At 39.4% G+C, this 6,854-nt stretch overlaps 1 protein-coding gene across 3 annotated transcripts in view; it reads right to left on the reverse strand.

Moving 5' to 3' along the window:
* The window catches only part of FAM135A (family with sequence similarity 135 member A), a 129,189-nt gene extending 129,018 nt beyond the window's left edge, over positions 1-171 (reverse strand). For all 3 annotated transcript variants that reach the window (XM_021691884.1, XM_021691881.1, XM_044917251.1), the window contains exon 1: positions 121-171. The gene's annotated coding sequence lies outside the window, so the exon portion shown is untranslated. The remainder of the gene's footprint in view (positions 1-120) is intronic.
* Between the last annotated feature and the right edge of the window lie 6,683 nt (positions 172-6,854).

The following is a 6,854-nucleotide window of genomic DNA, read 5'->3' on the forward strand; positions in this document are numbered from 1 at the left end:
CCGGAGCGGGCAAGCGGGGACAAGGAGAAGGAGGCCGCTTCCTGCCGGGCCCGTGGGAAACAGGGAGGGGTCTTGGGTGTAGGGGGCCGAGGGAGACGGAGAGGACAGTTAGGGGCTTACCTTTCGCCCGGCTCGGCCTCCTCCACCGCCTGTCGGACGGAGGAGCTCGTTGTCCCGCTGGAAAAAGACGGCCCTGCCCGGGTCAGCACCATCCCGCCCCGGGCCCCCTCACATCGCCATCGCAACAACCGCAACCACCGCAGCGGAGGAGCCGGTTCGTCACCGCCGCTCGGCTACTGGCCCGAAACGGCCAGCGAGCATGCGCAGTCACCCCAGTCCCGAGGGAACCCCGGCCAGCCAGAGCTACCTGCGATCAACAGGTCTCAGGCCCCGCGGCCCCGCCCCCGGCCTTCTCTCCCCTCCCCACTCCTCCCTGTTCCCTCCCCTCTCTAAGGTTAGGCCCCGCCCCTTCCAGGCACTGCGCCCTGCCCCTCCCCCTCGTTCCAAGCCGCTCAACCGCCGCTCTAGCTCCAGCGCCAACTGAGATTTCAAGAGATTTGTCCACTCTTTTCGCCTCGCGCTCCCAAGTTCTCGCGAGAACGGGAGTTTTGCGTCAATAAAAAGCGCGAGTACCCGTAGAAGGGTCGGGCTAGGAGTTTAAAGAAACAAGTTAAGAGGTTCTCTGTATTTTATGCTGAAGAGGAGGGTACCGGAGGAGGGCAAAAGGAGGGAGTGCTAAGACTTCAGCTCTGTTTCTCACATTGTTCTTTATTCTTCTGCCTTCTTGGCTGCGGTCCCGGATAAAGGATCCCAGTCCCTGCGCTACTCACCTTTCGTAGTAGGAAAGGAAGCTGCGGGAGTTTCGCGCTGGCTCGAGACTGCTGCTTTTAGGGACTCCTTGCATTTTTGGAGAGATGTGGCTGCTGCTATGGTTACTGCTAGCTTACTGATGCCCACAAAGGCGGGAGGGAGGCGATGAAGCGATCTTTAGCTTTGAAATTCCATGAAAAGAAGCCGATGAATTGGATAGCCCGTGAAGGATAATCCTTCAGTGATTTACTTCTTCATCCCAGCTTCTGAATCTAATCCAGCAGAACCTTTTGTAGTGCATGAAGTTCAGTGTTACTAAGGCAAAGTTAATGGAAAAAAGGGAATTGTGGCTGTAGTGTGTGTTAAAAGTGAAGTAGGAGAATGGATAGTGTCGATGGTTGTACAACTATTAGTGTACTTAATGGCCCTGAACTTCAGTACTTAAAAAAATGTTTAAAATGGTACATTTTATAAGTATACTTTACCAGGATAAGAATGAATTCAAAAGAAAAGGGTTTGTATACTTATTTGGGAATATAGCTCTTCCGTGACTTATGACAGTTATGACCTTATAAACCCATCATAAATTGAAAATACTGTAGTCGAAAATGCAGGAAATACATCTAACCTACAGAGCATAGCCTAGCCTAGGCTCCCTTAAATGTGCTCAGAATACTTACATTAGCCTGCAGTTGGGCAAAATCATCTAACACAAAGACTATTTTATAATACAGTGTTAAATAGCTCATGTAATTTCTTGAATACTGTACTGAAATTGAAAAAGAGAATGGTTGTAAGTGTATTGGTTGTTTACTTTCAGGATTGCATGGTTGAGTGGGAGTTGTGATTCGCTCCCTCTGCCCAATATCATGACAGAATATCGTACTGCGTTTTGCTAACCTGAAAAAAGACCAAAATTCAAAATTTGAAGTTTCGTTTCTATTGAATGCTTATCACTTTGTCACCATGGTAAAGACAGAAGTCTTAAGTCAAACCCTCCTAAGTAAGGGACCATCTGTAATGATGATGCCTTGTAGCCCAGGTCATTTAAGGGACAAGTTTTGAATATAATATAACCTCTGGTTTTTCTTCATCTTATTACGTATCTTTTTTTAAAGGATTTTATTTATTTATTTGAGAGAGAGAGAATGAGAGACAGAGAGCACGAGAGGGAAGAGGGTCAGAGGGAGAAGCAGACTCCCCGCCGAGCAGGGAGCCCCATGCGGGACTCGATCCCGGGACTCGATCCCGGGACTCCAGGATCATGACCTGAGCCGAAGGCAGTGGCTTAACCAACTGAGCCACCCAGGCGCCCTTTCTTCATCTTATTATGTATCTTTAACATGACTGTGAATGCCGTGTTATCCTATGATAACCAGTGTGTTAGCATTTGCATGAATGATCTGTTTTCCTGGTTCCTAATCTCTGTCTTTTTTAAAATAGCCAAATACCACTTTAATATCTTTCTCATAAGGACCTTTATCCTTCGTTTTGTGATTTTAATTCATAGCCTCAAAACTGAAAGGCTTTTTAAAAATCTTTTCTGTCTCTTAAAAAAATATATGAAATATCCCATTATTTGCATTTCCACATCTATGCCCTTCCTAAAATATACCCTGGGCCAAGATTTCTTCTCTGTTAGTGTTCTTTTTATTCAAATCACATTTTTAAATCATCTACGTGCCAGACAGTGTACTAATTTTGGAGGATACCAACATGAATAGAACAGAACTTGGGTGGAGTGTTTGCATAATTCCTTTATGATGTAATGTGTGTAGTGCAGAGATAGGTGCCCAGGGAACTACTGGAGCTCCGAGGAGGAGCATTAATTTAACTTAGGCTGGGAAAGGTCATGAGTCAGGAAAGACTTCCAAGAGAAAATGATTCCAGAGACTTAATAAAGTGGGAGGGGTGTGTGTGTGTGTGTGTGTGTGTGTGCATGTGTGTATGTGGAGGGGGCGAGATAAAGAGGGAAAGAGATTGCTTGAACAAAACTAAGCAATAAGAAACTATCTTTGCACAGAACTAAAACAAAGCAATTTGATGTCACAATTTGAGGATGTGAGGTTAGAGAAGTAGGCAAAGGTCTGACCATGGTGAGCCTTCGAAGGATTTCAAGGAAGGATCAATTCAACTAGTATTTTTGATTACCTATTCAGAGTGTGTCAAACACTGTACTAGTGACTAGGGTACAATGAAGATTAAGAGTCATTCCCAATGCTCAGGGAATTTACAAATTGGTAGGGGGAGATAGGCAACTCAAATGCCAATAAATTGTACTAAAGAGTTAAAATTGGGGTAGGCACCTGTTGTTTGAGAGCCCAGAAAAGGAGCATTTAACCTGGAGATTTAGACAAGACTTCCTGGAAATTATTCATCAATAGAAGAATATAAAATAATCTCTTAAAGAAAATTAGAAAAATTATATCTCCTGACATTCAGGATATTAGAGAATGCATTGATCTAATTGTCAAATTATCTGGGTTCAAGTTCTAGATTCTGCAGTATACTGTGTAATCTTGAGAGTCTCTTAACTTCTCTAGGTCCTGGTTTTCTCTAGATAAAAAAGAGATTCAGATTGGGGCACCTGGGTGACTCAGTCATTAACGGTCTGCCTTCGGCTCAGGTTATAATCCCAGGGTCCTGGGATCAAGCCCCACATCGGGCTCCCTGCTCTGCAGGGAACCTGCTTCTCCCTCTCCCACTCCCCCTGCTTGTGTTTCTGCTCTCGCTATGTCTCTCTGTCAAATAAATAAATAAAAATCTTTATTAAAAGAGAATCAGATTATAGTGTTTGAAGGTCCTTTAGAAACCTTCTGATTCTAAATTTACTTCCCCAGGTTTTGAATCAGACTTTTTGTGTCCCATTTAATGTACATTAAACTAAGTCTTATGTTATATGCGTTATTTTCTATCCAAGTCACGTATACTCAAAGGATGCAAGGTTTGGAATACTTTCTATCCTATAGTGAGTTTACATAATTTAACTTTGGCATAGAATGTTTTTGAATCTTTATTTAAACTCTTCTAACTGGAGTATTCTCTTAAACTGAAGATCAGGTTATCTCTCCCCTACAAAGTTGCACAATATTCGCTCAGCTAAAGACTAAGATGAAAAGAAATAAATATTGTAAATTTGGAAATAGCCTCATGGAAATATGTCTATATTTGTCTGTTGCTAGATACTAATTCATTAAGCAAATAGTGAATTTGCTTAAAATTTTCCTTAATGGGATTTATGATCTTTAAAATATTCTTATTGTTTTCAATAGGTCACTATCAACTTCAAAATTTTAAATTAAAAAAAGATATAGTCAAAATTATTCCACTCTTTTCTAGAAATATTCTTTTGGGCATTTTATATAAGGAATTCTGAATTCCTTTAAAAATATTTTTTATTTTTTATGTTTGATAAGATTTGGAGTATTCTCTAACTAGAGTATTATAATATTAAAAAAAAATAGGTCCCCTTCTGGGGCAGTCACTCTTGTCTCTATGTATAGATTTATCATTTGTAGCTTGAGTGAGTGCCTGTAGTACTCAAGGGTAAGTTTATTAAAAGTTATATAATTTTAACAACAAATATGAGACGGGGCAAAACAAAGTTTCATTACAGAACTTCCTTCGTGGGTTATTAACAGCTATAAACCATAAAGGCAAATGTATTACTTCATGATTTAATAGCCATGGTCTTTCTGGAGGAACCATCATATAAAACTCAGTTACCATTTTTTTCTTACGTAATGTAATAGCAAATGATTAAAAAAAAAAGGTTTTTTTCTTCTTTTTTAAAAACTCATAAGTTTTAAAAAACTTATAAGTTGGTTGCTTCTGAGAGGGAAACTTGGAGCCTGGAGCGCTTGGTGAAGGGAGGAAAGGAGACTTTTTATCGTGTACTCTTCTGAATTTGAACCTGGTGAATGTATTCAAGAAAAAAAAAAGTTCAGTTTTTGTGAAATAGTTTTTAAAATGCTTATACCATAGTCTTTAATAATGATATTACAGAAAAAAAGAAACCTGATAGCTACATAACTGATTAAACTGCAAAAAGTTTCTTTATACAATGTGAAAGGAGCAGTCAGGCAGTGACTTTTGAGTTGCAACTCAGATCATCTGGATTTCCCAGACAGAATGTCTGCTTGGATCATTCAGAGAAAATCTGTCAGACAGCAGACATTCCTCCCACCACCATCCCACTGAATCATTCCTATAAAGTATAATTATCTAGTATCAAGTAATAGTAATGAAATGATTTCTGCATTATTCTCTTCCTTATATGCTTGAAGCTTAACGTGTTTTTTAAAATAATATTTATACTAGTTACCATTTGATCTGTGATAGCAAACATATTAGGGCAAAAATCTCATTTTTCTGATGACTCAGGCATTCTTATCTTGAATACTGATCTTTAAGCCAACTCCACTAAAATAGCTTCTGCTTCATATCAGACCTCATCACATATCAGACCTTATCACTGTACTACTGACTCCTCTTACTCAACGTATCTCAAACTAGACTCATCCTGTTCCCCTTTCCCCAATCACACAGAGCTCCATTGCTCTCCCAACCTTCTAGTTTCTAATTACTCTCCTCCCCACAGATTCACCTAAGTTGAGAACCTCACAGCCATACTGGTAACTTCATGAATTGAGCACATAGTCAAAAATTCAAAATCTTTCTAGTATCTATTACCTTATACTTTTGTATAACTTTCTTCTCTAGCTTCCTGATCTGTAAGATGGGTATAATAATTAAAAGCTTCATGAAGATGTGATACTGATTATTAAAAAGATATTTTACCCCCCAAAAAAGTACGCATTTCTGATTGTTCCTGTCACTGGCAGGGGTAATGAGAAGTAATGATATATTAACAGATCAATTGACCTTATAACAAGAAGCATCCATAATCATGCTCAAGTCCCTCTCAACAAACAGACATACAACTCTAATCTCCGTGTCAATTTGCAGACATCTATAGTGAATGCAAAATTAACTTCACATATTTTTAAATCTCTTCAGCAGCAAAAACTCTTCACTTCTTAGATTTTACATTAGAAATATTGGTGGGAATGCAGCAGAAAAGGGAAAAAACTAAAATCACTTTTTCTATATTAAAGTTATCATTATGCTTTATTTCTGTCATGGTCAACTACCAAATTTATTCATCCTTCAATTTAACTGAAATATGTAGCAGTTGCCAAATTTATCTTGGGTACAGAAAAAGGAAAGATTTGTATTAGGAAATTCGAATCTCATTCATTGTTTCCATTATGTCTTTAAAAGCTACTTAAACCACTCCCCCCTCCCCAATCTCTTTATAAACAAATGCAACCTAAAGTGATCTGAGAGCTGAGTAAATAGTTACCTTCTGGGTGATTTCTTTTTGCAGAAACTTAAAAAAAATTTTTTTATTAACATATAATGTATATTATTTGTTTCAGAGATACAGGTCTGTGATTCATCAGTTTTACACAATTCACAGCACTCACCATAGTACATATTCTCCCCAATGTCCATCACCCAGCCACTCCATCCCTCCCACCCCCCTCCACTCCAGCAACCCTCAGTTTGTTCCCTGAGATTAAGAGCCTCTTATGATTTGTCTCCCTCTCTGGTTTTGTCTTGTTTCATTTTTCCCTCTCTTCCCCTATGATCCTCTGTCTTGTTTCTCAAATTCCTCATATCAAAAATCATATGATACTTTTCTTTCTCTGATTGACTTATTTCACTTAGCATAATACCCTCTAATTCTAGCCACGTTGTTGCAAATGGCAAGATTTCATTTTTTTGATGGCTGCATAATATTCCATTGTATATATATACCACATCTTCTTTATCCATTCATCTGTTGATGGACATCTAGTCTCTTTCCATAGTTTGCCTATTGTGGATATTGCTGCTATAAACATTGGGGTGCACATGCCCCTTCGGATCACTACATTTGTATCTTTGGGGTAAATACCCAGTAGTGCAATTGCTGGATTGTATGGTAGCTCTATTTTCAACTTTTTGAGGAACCTCCATACTGTTTTCCAGAGTGGCTG

The sequence above is a fragment of the Neomonachus schauinslandi genome, chromosome 8 (assembly GCF_002201575.2).
Source record: "Neomonachus schauinslandi chromosome 8, ASM220157v2, whole genome shotgun sequence".
NCBI classification, from domain to species: domain Eukaryota; kingdom Metazoa; phylum Chordata; class Mammalia; order Carnivora; family Phocidae; genus Neomonachus; species Neomonachus schauinslandi.